The sequence below is a fragment of the Lethenteron reissneri genome, chromosome 49 (genome assembly GCF_015708825.2).
Source record: "Lethenteron reissneri isolate LAM-NWPU_2019-01 chromosome 49, ASM1570882v1, whole genome shotgun sequence".
Taxonomy (NCBI): Eukaryota; Metazoa; Chordata; class Hyperoartia; order Petromyzontiformes; family Petromyzontidae; genus Lethenteron; species Lethenteron reissneri.
The window spans coordinates 4,414,044-4,430,897 of NC_083827.1; positions in this window are offsets into that span (position 1 = coordinate 4,414,044).

Below are 16,854 nucleotides of genomic sequence, written 5' to 3' on the forward strand. Positions count from 1 at the left end.
CACTTCCAGCCGTCCGTGAGACTGATGGGGATGAGTACAACACAGATTCCTGTGTTGTTGTTGTTGTTGTCATTTAAACACGGAGATAAGAGATTAGGCGAATGAGTCGGGTTCGTGTCTGCTCGTGTAAGTTGTGATTCTGCTGCTCGTTACGTACGGTGCGAAAGAAGTTCAACGTAGGGACATATGCAATCGATTAACAGTCCTTGGTTAATCCACTGCTGGATGAAGGCCCCCTCACCTCTGTATCAGCCAAGGGAGTCGTTTGACCATACTTCCCGCAAGCTGGTCAGTTACGGGTCGGTGAAGAATAAAAATCATAATATTTTAGCGTTGTATTTGCAATAAATAATAGATATCTACATTTTCTGCACGATCTTAATTTAAATCAAATCTGGCAATGTTGGATGATAATGTGCGCAAGTTATAACGTGCACGCGCGTACAACACTTCAGGAGCTGCAAGTATTCACTTAAAATAGATGCATCCACGGCGTCACTGCTCCACGCACACACACACAGACACACTGTGACACACACACACAGACACACACACAGACACACAGACACACACACAGACACACGCAGACACAACCACAACGATCCCCCGTGTAGGCTGTCAGACTGTGGGGGCAAGTGCTGTTAGCGAGCACCTATGAAGGCCGGCACAGCACACGAGGGGGTGGGTGGCCAACACCACGCCCGGCCGCCTTTGTCTCCCTAATGGCGATGTTTACACATCGCACCGGGTACTAATTTGAGGCTGAGTCGACCTAGGGGAGGCCCAGGACCGGTTCAGGTAATCGTCACTGGTGTTGACCGTGAGCGGAATCGAACTCGGGTCGCCGGGTTCGTAGCGCAACGGAGCGCTCACAGCTACACTACCGCACACAGACACACACACAGACACACACACACACACAGACACACACACAGACACACACAGACACACAGACACACACACAGACACACACAGACAGACACACACACAGACACACACACACAGACACACACAGACACACATAGACACACGCACACAGACAGACATAGACACACACAGACACAGACACACACACAGACACACACACGCAGACACAAAGATAAAGATTCCCCCGTATAGTTTCAGCAGACTGTCAGACTGTTGGGGCAAGTGCTGTTAGCGAGTAGAACCTTACGAAGGCCGGGACGAAACAGAGGGGTGGGTGGCCAGCACCACGCCCGGCCGCCTTTGTCTCCCCAGTGGCGATGTTTACACACCGCACCAGGTACTCATTTGAGGCTGAGTCGACCTCGGGGAGGTCCAGGACCGGTTAAGAGATCGTCGTCACTGGTGTTGGCCGTGAGCGCGAATCGAACTCGGGTCGCCGGGTCGCTTCAGAGCAGGTGGGTTGCTAACCGTTCCGCCACTGCTCCCCACGCAAATGTCGAAACGCGCGAGCGAAATCAACTGAGTCAAAGTAAAATCCACCACCGCCGCCGCCACCACCACCACCACTTGAGCGGCTGGTGTCATATAAATAATCCATCGGGGTGTAAAACACATAAGCTCTTTTAAAGGAAATTGGATGCGAAAATCAATGCGGCCAGATTTGCATGCGGAATTCCTTTGATTGTATTGATCTTGTTGCATTTAGCGAGAGGGGGGAAATCAGCTTAATGGTTTTAATGAAATTACTGAATTTATGATAACTCCGATCCGCAGGGTGTAATTTTATGCATGTCTGCCTGCGAGCCAGTCACCGATTGGGACGGCAGGCAAGATGAATTTGATCCGTGGGTAAGCAAGGTAGCGTGCGTGTGTGTGTGTGTATCGTGGGGAGCGGTGGTGTTTGGGTTCCCCCTAGATAGACTCAGCCTTAACAATGAGTACCTGAATATCGACTTAAAGCTTTCGTGACTGCAATGATTCATATTCTTGGTTCTTTCGGTAAAGTCACTTAGAAGGGAAATAATAAAGTAATAAAAATATAAAACAATTAAATTCTCACGACGTTTCGACTGCAACACAAGCAATCATCATCAGGTGTGAGTGCCTGCTGCTGCTACTGTGAGTAAACATCGCCACTTAGAAGACAAAGACGGCCGGAGCTTGAAGCTGGCCACCCACTCCCTCGTGTGCAGTGCCGGCCTTTCTGAGTGCTCGCTCAACAGCACTTGCCCCAACAGTCTGTGAAGGCTACACGGAGGATCTTTGTATCTGTATGTGTGAGATAGCTGGGGCATTGGCTAGCGCGTTGCGCTACGAACCCGGCGACCCGAGTTCGATTCCCGCTCACGGCCAACACCAGTGACGATTCTCTGAACCGGTCCTGGACCTCCCCGAGGTCGACTCAGCCTCAAATGAGTACCTGGTGCGGTGTGTAAACATCGCCACTGGGGAGACAAAGGCGGCCGGGCGTGATGCTGGCCACCCAACCCCTCTGTTTCGTCCCGGCCTTCACAGGTTCTACTCGCTAACAGCACTTGCCCCAACAGTCTGCTCATACTATACGGGGGAATCTTTATCTTTGTGTCTGTGTGTGTGTCTGTGTGTGTGTGTGCGTGTGTGTGTGTCTGTGTGTGTGTGTCTGTGTGTGTGTCTGTGTGTGTGTGCTTGTCTGTGTGTGTGTGTGTGTCTGTGTGTGTCTGTGTGTGTCTGCGTGTGTGTCTGTGTGTGTGTCTCTGTGTGTGTCTGTGTGTGTGTCTGTGTGTGTCTGCGTGTGTGTGTGTCTGTGTGTGTGTGTCTGTGTGTATGTGTGTTATGTGTCTGTGTGTGTCTGCGTGTGTGTCTGTGCGTACGTGTGTCTGTGTGTGTCTGTGTGTGTGTCTGTGTGTGTGTCTGTCTGTGTGTGTGGGTGTCTGTGAGTGTGTCTGTACGTGTCTGCGTGTGTGTCTGTGTGTGTGTCTGTGCGCGGTAGTGTAGCTGTTAGCGCTACGTTCGTTGCGCTACGAACCTGGCGACCCGAGTTCGATTCCGCTCACGGCCAATACCAGTTTCGATTTTCTGAACCGGTCCTGGGCCTCCCCTAGGTCGACTCAGCCTCAAATTAATACCCGGTGCGATGTGTAAACATCGCTGTTAGGGAGACAAAGGCGGCCGGGCGTGGTGCTGGCCACCCACCCCCTCGTGTGCCGTGCCGGCCTGCATCGGTGCTACTCGCCAACAACACTTGCCCCAACAGTCTCTTAAGCCTACACGGGGGATCTTTGTCTTTGGAGCGGAGCGTTAGGACCTTCCTTATTTTGAGCTAAGAACCCGGTGCCTCTGAGTTCGATTCCCAACCCGGACTGCACATCAACTCTCGAATGATCTCCACCGGTGCTGGGTCGCCCCTAGGTCGACTTAGCCTCGATTGAGCTCGCCAACAGCACTTTCCCCAACAGTCTGTCGACAGTATCCGGTGGAAACCTTCGTCTTGTCCGAGTGTGTGATCGTCTGTCTGCCTGTGCGTGTGTCTGTGTGAGTGCCAGTCCTCGAGCTCTCGACTTTCACAAATTCAAAGACCGCGTGCGCGAATCGCGCTCGTGTGGAAACACGGCGTTTGTGATATATGAATGCAGTGCGTGTGTGTGTGTGTTTTGTGTGTGTGTTGTGTGTGTGTGTATATGCACGTAGTAGAAAGCGTACGTCGATGGATTAACCGGTTAACATGCTAACCTATTAACCGGTTAATCTATCCATTAACCGGTTAGCACAGACTCCTCTACGCATGAAGGACTCGGGTCCGTGCCCGTTCTCGCGGCAGCGGCGACGGATCCGCGGCCACGCAGTGGATGGACGATGGTTCGGCAGCGCGCTGGACTTGCAAATTAGATGAGAGTCGCCGGCTCCATTCTATCTCCCGGAGCGGCAGCTGTCAACAACATGGTAGGGGGTGGGGGTGGGTACATTTCTTGCACACGCAAAGGCAAAGCTGCCCCTCACCCCCGTATAGCCTTTACAAACTGTTGGGGCAAGTGCTGTTAGCGAGTAGCAGCAGCACCTATGAAGGCGGGCACGGCACACGAGGGGGTGGGTGGGAAGCAGCTGCCACGACCGGGCCGCCTTTGTCTCCCGAGTGGCGATGTTTACACACCGCACCCAGGTACTTGCTTTTTCGGCTGAGTCGACCTAGGGGAGGCCCATGACCGGTTGAGATAATCGTCATTGTTGTTGGCCGTGAGCGGGAATCGAACTCGGGTCACTGGGTTCGTAGCGCGCACACACACGTAGACACACACACGTAGACAAGTATGCACACACACACGTAGACACACACACACATGTAGACACACACACGTAGACACGCATGCACACGTAGACACACACACACATAGACACACACACGTAGACACACACACGTACACAAAGACAAAGACAAAGATCCCCCGTATAGCCTTAACAGACTGTAGGGGCAAGTGCTGTTAGCGAGCACACGTACACACACACGTACACACACACGTAGACACGCATGCACACACACACACGTAGACACACACGTAGACACACATACACGTAAACACACATGCACACACACACGTAGACACACACACGTAGACAGACACACACGTAGACACGCATGCACATGTAGACACGCACACGTAGACACGCATGCACACACACACGTATACACACACACGTAGACACACACACGCACACGTAAACACACACACACACGTAGACACACACACGTAAACACACACACACGTAGACACACACACGTAGACACACACACACGTAGACACACACGTAGACACACACACACGCATGCACACACACACTTAGACACGCATGCACACACACACACGTAAACACACACACACGTTGACACACACACACGTTGACACACACACGTAGACACACACACGTAGACACACACATAGACACACACACGTAGACACACACACACGTAGACACACACACACGTAGACACACACACGTAGACACACGTGCACACGGTATGCGACTCTTGTTGGAGCACTGCGCTATGGATCCGGCGACCTGAGTTCGATTCCCACTCACGGAACGACGACAAAGCAACAGCCGAGAGGGCTCAAGCTGCCCCCGTACCACAAAGGGACAGTTGCTACTAGGGAGACGTTTATTGCTATGTTATCGGCACAATAAAAATAACAATAATATAAAAACCACTATCAAATACGTATTATTATAATTATCAAATACGTATTATTATAATTATCAAATACGTATCTTTATAATGATCAAATACTTATTATAATTATAAAATACGTATCTTTATAATTGTCTAGCTCCTGCGAACAGACGGATGTTAACGCCTCCCCACAAAGCCACGACAACATAAGGGAGCGGTGGTGCAGTGATTAGCGCACGGCGCTAAGAAACTTGGCGACCTGAGTTCGATTCCCAGACACGGCTGTCATCAGTGGCGAGCGATATCTGAACGGGTGCTGTTCCTGCCACTAGCGCCAACCCGTGATAACATCATCGACTTCCTACGTTCAACTCGGAATCGGTTAACCGGCTGGTGAATGTCCGAACCGGTAACCGATTTCCGTAAACGGTTACCGGTTATCGTTAAACGGCAACGATTGTGTATGCCGTGCGATGTTTATTCCTGATGACAATTTACGCAGCCCAGACACCGCTTTGTTCTTGACAATTAAAAGTTAAAGACACGCACACGGCGCTTGTGCCAGGCCATGTGCACTTCGAGGCCACGTGAAGTGTTGAAGGAAGCTTAAAATCTAGAATGTTGAAGGAAGGCTCGCTGACAGGAGGTCTACGTACAGACCCCGGTGCCGTGAGTCGACTGACTGAGATGACCGGTAGATGCACCAACAGCTGTACTCCCTATTGTGCCAATTTGATGAATTTTGATCTCCCAGCGCTCCGCTCGTTGTTGTGAGCGTCGCTCCTCTGCCCTCAGTTGTTGTTGGAAGGCGACTGCCTCCAACTGGCCAGTAGCAGCGTCCTTCACGAGCCTCCTCCACAGAGGCCGATCTTGACACCGCTGGTACCAGTCGTTGGCAAGTCCACTCAGCTCCACATCCTCTTGTGCCACATCACTCCATCTCTTCTCTAGCCCGTGCCGCGCCCGTTTAGCCTCTTATATACGGCCAAACAGAAGCTGCTTTGGCATGCGGTGGCTGGGCATGCGGGCTACATGAACCAGCCAATGCAGCCTTGCTTGCCAGAGTAGCTCACCGATGGGAATGTGCCCAGATCTTTAAAGGATGCGTGAACCCCTGACACAATCCAGCCTGATTAAACCCAGGATGGATTGTAGGCAGGCCAGCCTGAATGTTTCTGACCGGCGCAGGTGTTCCATTAGAGGGGTCCACGTTTCACAAGCGTAGAGAAGTGAGGGCATGACTGTGGCCGAGAAGACCCGAAGCTTCGTGCGGAACGACAGGCCAGGTAGCTTCCACACAGCGTTACGCAGCCGATGTAAACATAATGCCGCACGACTGATTCGGAGTGAGACCTCTGATGTCAAACCAGAGCTGGTCATGAGCACACTGCCAAGGTACGGGGAACTCTCCACTCTCTCTACAACTGCTCCATCACCGATTGGGAGCTGAGGGGGTGGAGTGTTTGGTGGCACAACATACTCGACCAGATACTTAGTTTTGTGGGGCTGATGGTAAGGCCCCACCTCTCAGTGGCACACTCCAGGTTCAGCAGCAGCGCCTCCAACTCCTCCTCTGAGTGAGCAGCAATCACCAGATCATCGGCATACATAACATAAATATGCTAAATTCCTCTTGATATGCAAATTCCTTTGTCAAGGCGCCCCCCCCCTCCAACCCAGCTTAAATATACGCTGCCAAGCATGGTGGTTCCCATTCAGACGCTGTCTTTCCGATAGACCTGTTCTTCGCCTGAGGACGGCTGCTTGCGTTGTGGCCGAAACGTCGTGAGAATTATTTTATTATGTTTTCTTTTTATTATTTTATTATTTCCCTTCTACGTGACTTTACCAAAAGAACCAAGAAGATACATAACATGGTTGACCAATAGGGAGCCATCCCTCGACCGCACCCGGGCATCGATCAGCCCCCCCCCCCCCCGCCATTGTATCTGTACCAGATGGAATTTCCTCTGGTACAGCAATGGGAAGCTTCTCGAACAATTTGTGCAAAGATAATGCGAACTATTTTGGGAGCCAGGTGACATCCCTGTCGCACCCCAAGGTGAACAGGGAATGACTCCGACTCCCGGCCACGTAGCTGTACCCGGGCCTGCCCATCCTCACGAAGGCCCTTAATGATTGCGAGCACAGAGCCAGGGACTCCGAAAGCACGAAGAACTGCCCACAGACCTGGCCAGTTGATGGCATCATAGGCCTTGACCAGGTGAATAAAGCAGAGATGTGCGTCCTGTGGGAATTCCTTACACCTCTCCTGTGGTTACAAATGAAACAAAGACGAAGATCCCCCGTATAGCCTTAACAGACTGTTGGGGCAAGTGCTGTTAGCGAGCACCTATGAAGGCCAGCACGGCACGCTAAGGGGGTGGGTAGCCAACACCACGCTCGGCCGCCTTTGTCTCCCGAGTGGCGATGTTTATACATCGCACAAAGTACTCATTTGAGGCTGAGTCGACCTAGGGGAGGCTCAGAACAGGTTTAGATAATCGTCACCGGTGATGGCCGTGAGCGGGAATCGAACTCGGGTCGCCAGATTCGTAGCGTAGCGCGCTAACCGCTACACCACAAATAAAACACATTATAAAAACACACACGCAATACAATATATACTCAAAGACAACACACACCACACACACAATACAACACGCAATAAAATACAACACACACACAATAAACACAACACACAATAAAGCACAAACACACACAATAAAACACAGCATACACAATTAACACAACACATTCACACAATAAAATACAACACACACACATAATAAAACACAACACACAATAAAACACAACACACACAATTAACACAACACATTCACACAATAAAACACAACGCACACACACAATAAAACACTACACACACAATAAATCACAACACACACAATAAAACACAGCACACACAATAAAACACAGCACACACACAATAAAACACAGCACACACAACAAACACAACACACACACAAAACACAACACGCACACAATACAAAAATAAACAATTTACAAACCAGATCTATCCACAACATCGCCGGCCAACATCACGACAATTCAACACAACTTTGCACAAGCACACTCTACTGACACACACACACACATACACACACGCGTACACGCCGCACATACACACGCCACACACACACGCACGTATATTTCTAAATTAAAAAAAAATTCAGAAATTACTCGGGTGGCTGCCTAAACACAGAGAAGTGAGCGTGTGAATTATCGCGTAGAAAATGAACTGTCGCTGGATCTCTGTCTCGACACAACGTAAGCGTCGTGTTGATTTCGTGTTCCTAATTCGCTCTGCCCCCACCCCCTTACCCCCCCCCCACCCCCCCCGTTTCCACCACCACCCCCACCACCACCACCACCACCCCCACCACCACCCCCACCACCACCCCCACCACCACCCCCAACACCATCCCCAACACCACCCCCACCACCACCACCCCAACTGCATTTTTATTAATGCACCCTTACCCTGCCCTGCAAAGACACACACACAGACACACACACACAGACACACACACACAGACACAGGCACACACATCATATACACACAGACACACAGACACACACATATACACACAGACACACACATATACACACACACACAGACACACACATAGAAAAAGATCCCCCGCAAAGCCTTATCAGGCTGCAGGGGCAAGTGCTGTTAGCGAGCACCTATGAAGGCCGGCACGGCACACGAGGGGGTGGGTGGCCAACACCACGCCCGACCGCCTTTGTCTTCCTAGTGGCGATGTTTACACATCACACCAGGTACTCATTTGAGGCTGAGTCGACCTACATACACACAAACCTACATACACACACAGACACACACAGACACACACAGAGACAAAGATTCCCCGCATAGCCTTAGCAGACTGCAGGGGCAAGTGCTGTTAGCGAGCACCTATGAAGGCCGGAACGGCACACGAGGTTGGAGGGTGGCCAGCACCACGCCCGACCGCCTTTGTCTCCCCAGTGGCGATGTTTAAACACCGCACCAGGTACTCATTTAAGGCCCAGCATCGGTTCAGATCGTTCATCACCGGTGCTGTCCGTGAGCATGAATCGAATTCGGGTCGCCGGGTTCATAGTGCAGTGCGCTCACCACTGCGCCACCGCTCCCCGGAGGCGCACACACACACACATGCGCACACGCACACACACATGCGCACACACACACATGCGCACACACACACATACATGCACACAAACACACACATGCACACACACACACATGCACACACACACATGCGCGCACACACACATGCGCACACAGACACATACATGCACACACACACACACATGCGCACACACACACATGCGCACACACACACATACATGCACACAAACACACACATGCACACACACACACATGCACACACACACACACACATGCGCGCACACACACATGCGCACACAGACACATACATGCACACACACACATGCATGCGCACACACACACATGCGCACACACACACACATACATGCGCACACACAACAACAACCGCCATTCGCCACTAAGTGGCGGTGACGTCACCACGACGCTTGTGCCAGGCCATGTGCACCTTGAGGCCACGTGAAGTGTCGAACGCCCGCTGGCAGGAGGTGACGGGGCAGACCCAGGTGCCACGGGTCGACTGACCGAGATGACCGAGATGACTGGCTGATGCACCACCTGTGCCCCCTACTGTACCAACTTGCTGTGCTTTAGCCACCCGGCGCTCCGCTCGTTGTTGTGAGCGTCGCTCCTCCGCCCTCCGTTGTTGTTGGAGGGCGACTGCCTCCAACTGCCCAGTAGCGCCCTTCACGAGCCTCCTCCACTGAGGCCGATCTTGACACCGCTGGTACCAGTCATCGGCAAGTCCACTCAGCTCCACGTCCTCCTGTACCACATCACTCCATCTCTTCTCTAGCCCGTGCCGCGCCCGTTTAGCCCCCTCGATCCGGCCGAACAAAAGCTGTTTAGGCATGCGGTGGCTGGGCATGCGGGCTACATGACCCAGCCAACGCAGCCTTGCCTGCCGGAGGAGCTCACTGATGGGACTTTGCCCAGATCTTTCAAGGACTTGTGAGCTCCTCACACAATCCAGCCTGGTTAAACCCAGGATGGATCGTAGGCAGGCCAGCCTAAATGTTTCCAACCGGCGAAGATGCTCCATTAGGGGGGTCCACACACACATACACGCACACACACACACATGCACACACGCACACATGTGCACACACTTGCACACGGTATGCAGCAGTCGTTAGAGCACATTGCGATGGATCCGGCAACCTGAGTTCAATTCCCAGTCACGGCTAACATCAGTGGTGAGTGATGTCTGAACCGGTGTTCTTCCTCCCACTTCACCAACCCACACTAGTGAGAGTGACACGGCATGGGAAGACCTCCATCCAGCAGTGGATAGACAAAGGGGCTGAACGATAGCAATACATATACAGATGTAGGTCCATCCATTCATTTCTAAACTCTCTCCGTTGAGAGTCGGTGATAGCTGTGAGTATCAAGAACGGCGGCATTCATTGCAAGGCCCCTGGTGGCCTTTAGTGCGGCCCCCGAAAATAAACAACGAGTGACCCCCCCCCCCCATCATCATCATCATCGTCGTCGTCGTGCTGTCAAACCCAACAATGGTTTGTCAAATGCGTGGCGGACTCCACACTTCGTGAAGTCTTTTCGGCGAAAGCGGCCCAACCCCCACCTCCACCCGCCCTCTCCAACAATGAGTGAAGACCACAGATTAACAACAACAACAATACCAACAACAACAACGATTAACTCGCAAGGCGCCGAGTGGCATTCGCTCGCTCTCGTAGAGAGAAGGAACCACAGACGAGGCAGCAGCAACAGCAGTAGCAGCCCTCACGATGCGAGCCCGGCGCTTTCAACAAATCGCCCCGAGCCTAGCGCCTCTAGACACGTGGTGATGTGTCCGGTCAGTCAACTGAAGAGTGCTTACGGGGGTGGGTGGGTGGGGGGGGGCAAACCAGTGGGCCCGGAGAAAACGCACGCGTGCGAGGGAGCAACTCGCTATCCCACGACCCCGTTAAAAACCAAACAAGCCAAGTCCATATTTTGCTGCACTGCCACCTCCTGGCGGTATACGGGAGTACCGGCAAAACTTCCTTGAGACCCACTGGCACAAGGGGGGGGGGGGGGGGGGTCTCACGCAACTCCATCCGTGCGGTGATCCACCTAACCCCTCGCTGCTACCTTGGTGGTTGCTGCATTCTAGGCGCACAGAGCCAGGCATTGCAGAGCGACTCGTGTGGGTGGAACGCGATGTTGACGTTTGCTACGACGCTGCAGCTCATTGCGTCAACTTGAGGATGTCACAGTAAACAGGAAACATTGATTCGTTCTAGATTTGAAGCTTTCGTGACTGCAAGGATTCATACTCTTCGTTCTTTCGGTAAAGTCACGTAGGTAAAAAAATTAAATTAAAATTAATAAAAAATAAAAACAATAAAATCACGACGTTTCGGAGGCAACACAAGCTTCCGTCTTCAGGTGAAACTGTCACAGCAAAAAATCTGTATCAAGTTTCACCTGAAGACGGAAGCTTGTGTTGCCTCCGAAACGTCGTGATTTTATTGTTTTTATTTTTTATTAATTTTTATTTCATTTTTTACCTACGTGACTTTACCGAAAGAACTAAGAGTATAGTATATATTGATTCGTTCGTTTTGTTTAGCAGGGTAAGGCCCACTGAGCAATGCAGCTCTTCTTCAGAAGCGAACTGGATATCGTAATGATAGGCTAGACGAAGTGGCTTATCAACATCATCATCACGTGGACATTGATATCAGCTAAATTCTCTGAACGCGTGATGTTCATTGTAAATGTGGAGGGGAAAACACGGAGGACCCGGAGGAAAAAAAACAATCGACACGATTTTTTTTTCTTGGTTCTTTCGTTAAAGTCACGTAGAAGGGAAATAATAAAATAATGAAAATAATAAATAAAACATTATAAAATAATTCTCACGACGTTTCGGCCACAACGCAAAGCAGCCGTCCTCAGGTGAAGAACAGGTCTGTCGGAAAGACACGTTCACTGGGAGAACACGCAAACTACAAATTTCGAGACATCGTCAGGGCCGAGATCGAACCCACGACCTCCTGCAAACCAGGCGAGGCAGTTAACATCTGTCCATAACCGACCGCTCACTGCGTAAATTCTGACCACGTTTGCAAAATTTCCACGCCAAATTAGTGAACTGGGATAATGGGGCGGCAATCGTCCACCCAAACCCCTCCTGCGAGAGAGATGCAACTGGGCAGGGATCCGAGTGAAGAAATGTCATGTGACTTGGCGAGGCTTTCTCTGGTAATAAACACATTCCTGCGGAGGGAGCTGGTAGGAACGTTGGGTTGCTCGGTCAATGGCCAGGGTCAACGGCGGCATGGTGTATTCCGCAAATATTCCCGACTGTGAGGGCGGGCACAAGCCTGCGTGAGTAGGTCAAACGTTGAGTTTTATAAGGGCACCACGGGGTGACCAGCCCCTCCCCACCCAGCCCCACCACTCTCACCCCCACCCAGCCCACCCAGCCCCTCCCCATCTTTCCCACCCAGCCCCTCCCCACCCAGCCCCACCCTCCCCATCCAGCCCCTCCCCACCCTCCCCTCCCCACTCAGCCCCTCCCTCCCCACCCAGCCCCTCCCCACCCCACCCTCCCCACCCAGCCCCTCCCCACCCTCCCCACCCAGCCCCTCCCCACCCCACCCTCCCCACCCAGCCCCTGCCTCCCCACCCAGCCCCTCCCTGCACGACGGACGGACGGAAACAATAATCCCCTGTGGGCTGGTGGAACCAGCAGGTTCCTACCAGTATAATGATAGTGATGTATTTATAGTTGATCGGTAGGGTGGTGGGCGTAGTGATACCACTTGTGTCTCACACCAAGAAGCGCCTGGGTTCGATTCCACCCATTCACGCACTTACACACACACTCATACACTTACACACACACTCACCCACTTACACACACACTCACCCACTTACACACAGACTCACACACTTACACTCACACACGTACACACACACTCACACACTTACACACACACTCACACACTTACACACACACTCACCCACTTACACACACACTCACACACTTACACACACTCACACACTTACACACACACTCACACACTTACACACACTCACACACTTACACACAGACTCACACACTTACACACACACTTATACACCCACTTACACACGCACTTACACACACACTCACACACTTACACACTCACACACTTACATACACACTCACACACTAACATACACACACACACACTCACCCACTCACACACACACTCACTCACCCACACACTCACCCACTGACACGAGACCAACACAGAGTACTCACATCCCCTACTCACATCCACTCATTCACACAAAGACAAAACCACCCCGTGTAGCCTTTAACAAAGTGCTGGGGCAAGTGCTGTTAGCGAGCACCTATGAAGGCTGGCATGGCACACGAGAGGGTGGGCGGACAACACAACACAACACCCGGCCGCCTTTGTCTCCCGAGTCGCATGAGCTACTCATTTTAAGGCTGAGTCCACCTAAGGGGTGAAACCAGGACCGGTTCAGATATTCGCCTCTGTCATCAGTCGTGAGCGGGAATCAAAGTCAGGCCACCCATACACGAGTGACACACACTGTGCACACACACACACACACGCGTGTGTATGTCTCCTCTTACACAAATATACAGGTTGCTTAAAAAAATATTAACACTTATATGGGACTATCGTTTTACATGGAAAACGAACGGATAAATACGCTGTAACTTGAGAAGAAATGTATGCTAATACTTGACTTAAAGCTTTCTGGACTGCAGGAATTCATATTCTTGTGGTCGTTCGGTAAAGTCACTGAGATGGGTTCAAAGAAAATAGCGAAAAAAATTACAATAAAAACTACGACGACGTTTCGATCTTTGAACCGAACCACGTGGCTTCACCGAAATAATCCAGTTTCACTGCTGGATTAGTTTTGTCCGCCTGAGGACGACCGCTTATGTTGCGATCGAAACGTATTATTGGTTCTTTCGGTAAAGTCACGTAGAAGGGAAGTAATAAAATAATAAAAATAAAACATAATAAAATAATTCTCACGACGTTTCGGCCACAACGCAAGCAGCCGTCCTCAGGTGAAGAATGAAACACCACCAAGCTTGGAGCGTATATTTAAGCTGGGTTGGAGGGAGGGAGGTGGGAAGAAATATACGCTCCAAGCTTGGTGGTGTTTCATTTTTCACCTGAGGACGGCTGCTTGCGTTGTGGCCGAAACGTCGTGAGAATTGTATTTTATTATGTTTTATTTTTATTATTTTATTACTTCCCTTCTACGTGACTTTACCGAAAGAACCAAGAAGATGAATCCCTGTAGTCACGAAAGCTTTAAATCGAAAAAGATCGAAACGTCGTGATGCATTCATATATTCTACCTACGTGGCTTTAAGAATATGTATATTAATAGCTTCAAAAAGTCAAACAGTCTCCGCTTGTTCGACATCGTTGTCAACGCGTTCCTGGAATCTTCTCCACGTGATCTCCAGAGCACGGAGGAACATTCCACGTGGTCTTGTTGCGAATTTCTCAGAAGCTTTAAAAACAAAATGTTGAAGCACCCTGCATACGTAAATACACACTCACCCACTTACACAAATCAAAGATCAAAGATCCCCCGTATATCTTCTTGGTTCTTTCGGTAAAGTCACGTAGAAGGGAAATAATAAAATGATAAAAATAAAACATAATAAATGAATGTTCAGACGCTGTCTTTCCGACAGACCTGTTCTGAGGACGGCTGCTTGCGTTGTGGCCGAAACGTCGTGAGAATTATTTTGTAATGTGTTATTTTTAATTATTTTATTATTTCTCTTCTACGTGACATTACCGAAAGAACCAAGAAGATGAATCCCTGTAGTCACGAAAGCTTTAAATCGAAAAATCCCCCATATAGCCTGAACAGACTGTAGGGGCAAGCACCTATGAAGGCCGGCACGGGACACGAGGGGGTGGGTGGCCAGCACCACGCCCGACCGCCTTTGTCTCCCTAGTTGCAATGTTTACACACCTCACCAGGTACTTATTTGAGGCTGAGTCGACCTAGGGGAGGGCCAGTACCGGTTCAGATAATTGTCACCGGTGTTGGCCGTGAGCGGGAGTCGAACTCGCGTCCCCAGGTTCATAGCACAGCGCGCTAACCGCTACACTACCGCTCCACACCCTTACACAAACACACACACACACCTACACCACCACCACCATCACCACCACGAACATCACCCACCCTCAACTCCCCATTCTTCTCCACCCCTCTCCCACCCCCCATACCACCCCCCCTCCCCACCAGAACCATCTTCCAATTTGGTATTTTGTTCTCTGTGAGAATTAGTCTCAGGGCAGGGCGGGCAGGTGTAAAAGGATCGTGTCGCGATGTGATGCCTTGCTTGAGTGCTCAACACAAGTTCATTTCTCATTTCCCTGCTGGGGTGCACGGCAAGCGGTGCGTGTGTGTGTGTCTGTGTGTGTGTCTGTGTGTGTGTGTGTCTGTGTGTGTGTGTGTGTGTCTGTGTGTGTGTGTCTGTGTGTGTGTCTGTCTGTGTGTGTGCCTGTGTGTGTGTGCGTGTGCCTGTGTGTGTCTGTGTGTCTGTGTGTGGGCCTGTGTCTGTGTGTGTGTGTCTGTGTGTGTGTGTCTGTGTGTGTGTGTGCCTGTGTCTGTGTGTGTGTGTGTCTCTGTGTGTGTGTGTCTGTGTGTGTGTGTCTGTGTGTGTCTGTGTGTGTGTGTCTGTGTGTGTGTCTGTGTGTGTGTGTGCCTGTGTGTGTGTGCGTGTGCCTGTGTGTGTCTGTGTGTCTGTGTGTGGGCCTGTGTCTGTGTATGTGTGTCTGTGTGTGTGTGTCTAGGTGTGTGTCTGTGTGTGTCTGTGTGTGCCTGTGTGCGTGTGTATGCCTGTGTGCGTGTGTATGCCTGTGTGTGTCTGTGTGTGTGTGTGTCTGTCTGTCTGTGTGTCTGTGTGTCTGTGTGTGTATCGGTGTGTCTGTGTGTATGTGTGTGTGTCTATGTGTGTGTCTATGTGTGTGTCTGTGTTTGTCTGTGTGTGCCTGTGTGCGTGCGTGTGTGTGTGTCTGTGTGTGTGTGTGTGCCTGTGTGTGTGTCTAGGTGTGTGTCTGTGTGTGTGTGTCTGTGTGTGCCTGTGTGCTAGTGTATGCCTGTGTGTATCTGTCTGTGTGTGTGTCTGTGTGTCTGTGTGTGTGTCGGTCTGTCTGTGTGTCTGTGTATGTGTCTATGTGTGTGTCTATGTGTGTGTCTGTGTTTGTCTGTGTGTGCCTGTGTGCGTGCGTGTGTGTGCCTGTGTGTATGTCTGTGTGTCTGTGTGTGTGTCTGTGTATCTGTGTGTGTGTCGGTGTGTCGATGTGTCTGTGTGAGTTTGTCTGTGTGTGTGTCTCTCTCTGCGTGTGTGTGTGTGTGTCTGTGTGTGTGTTTGTGTGTGTGTCTGTGTGTGTGTCTCTCTCTGCGTGTGTGTGTGTGTGCGCTACGATCCCCGCTCACGGCCAACACCGGTGTCTTCGTGCGGTGTGTGTATGTATGGGGAACAGTGGCGCAGTGGTAAGTGGAACCACCCACTCACCTACTCACCCATCTGCTCACCTACCCATCTAACAACCCACTCACATACCCACCCACCCACTCACCTACCCACCCACTCACCCACCCACCC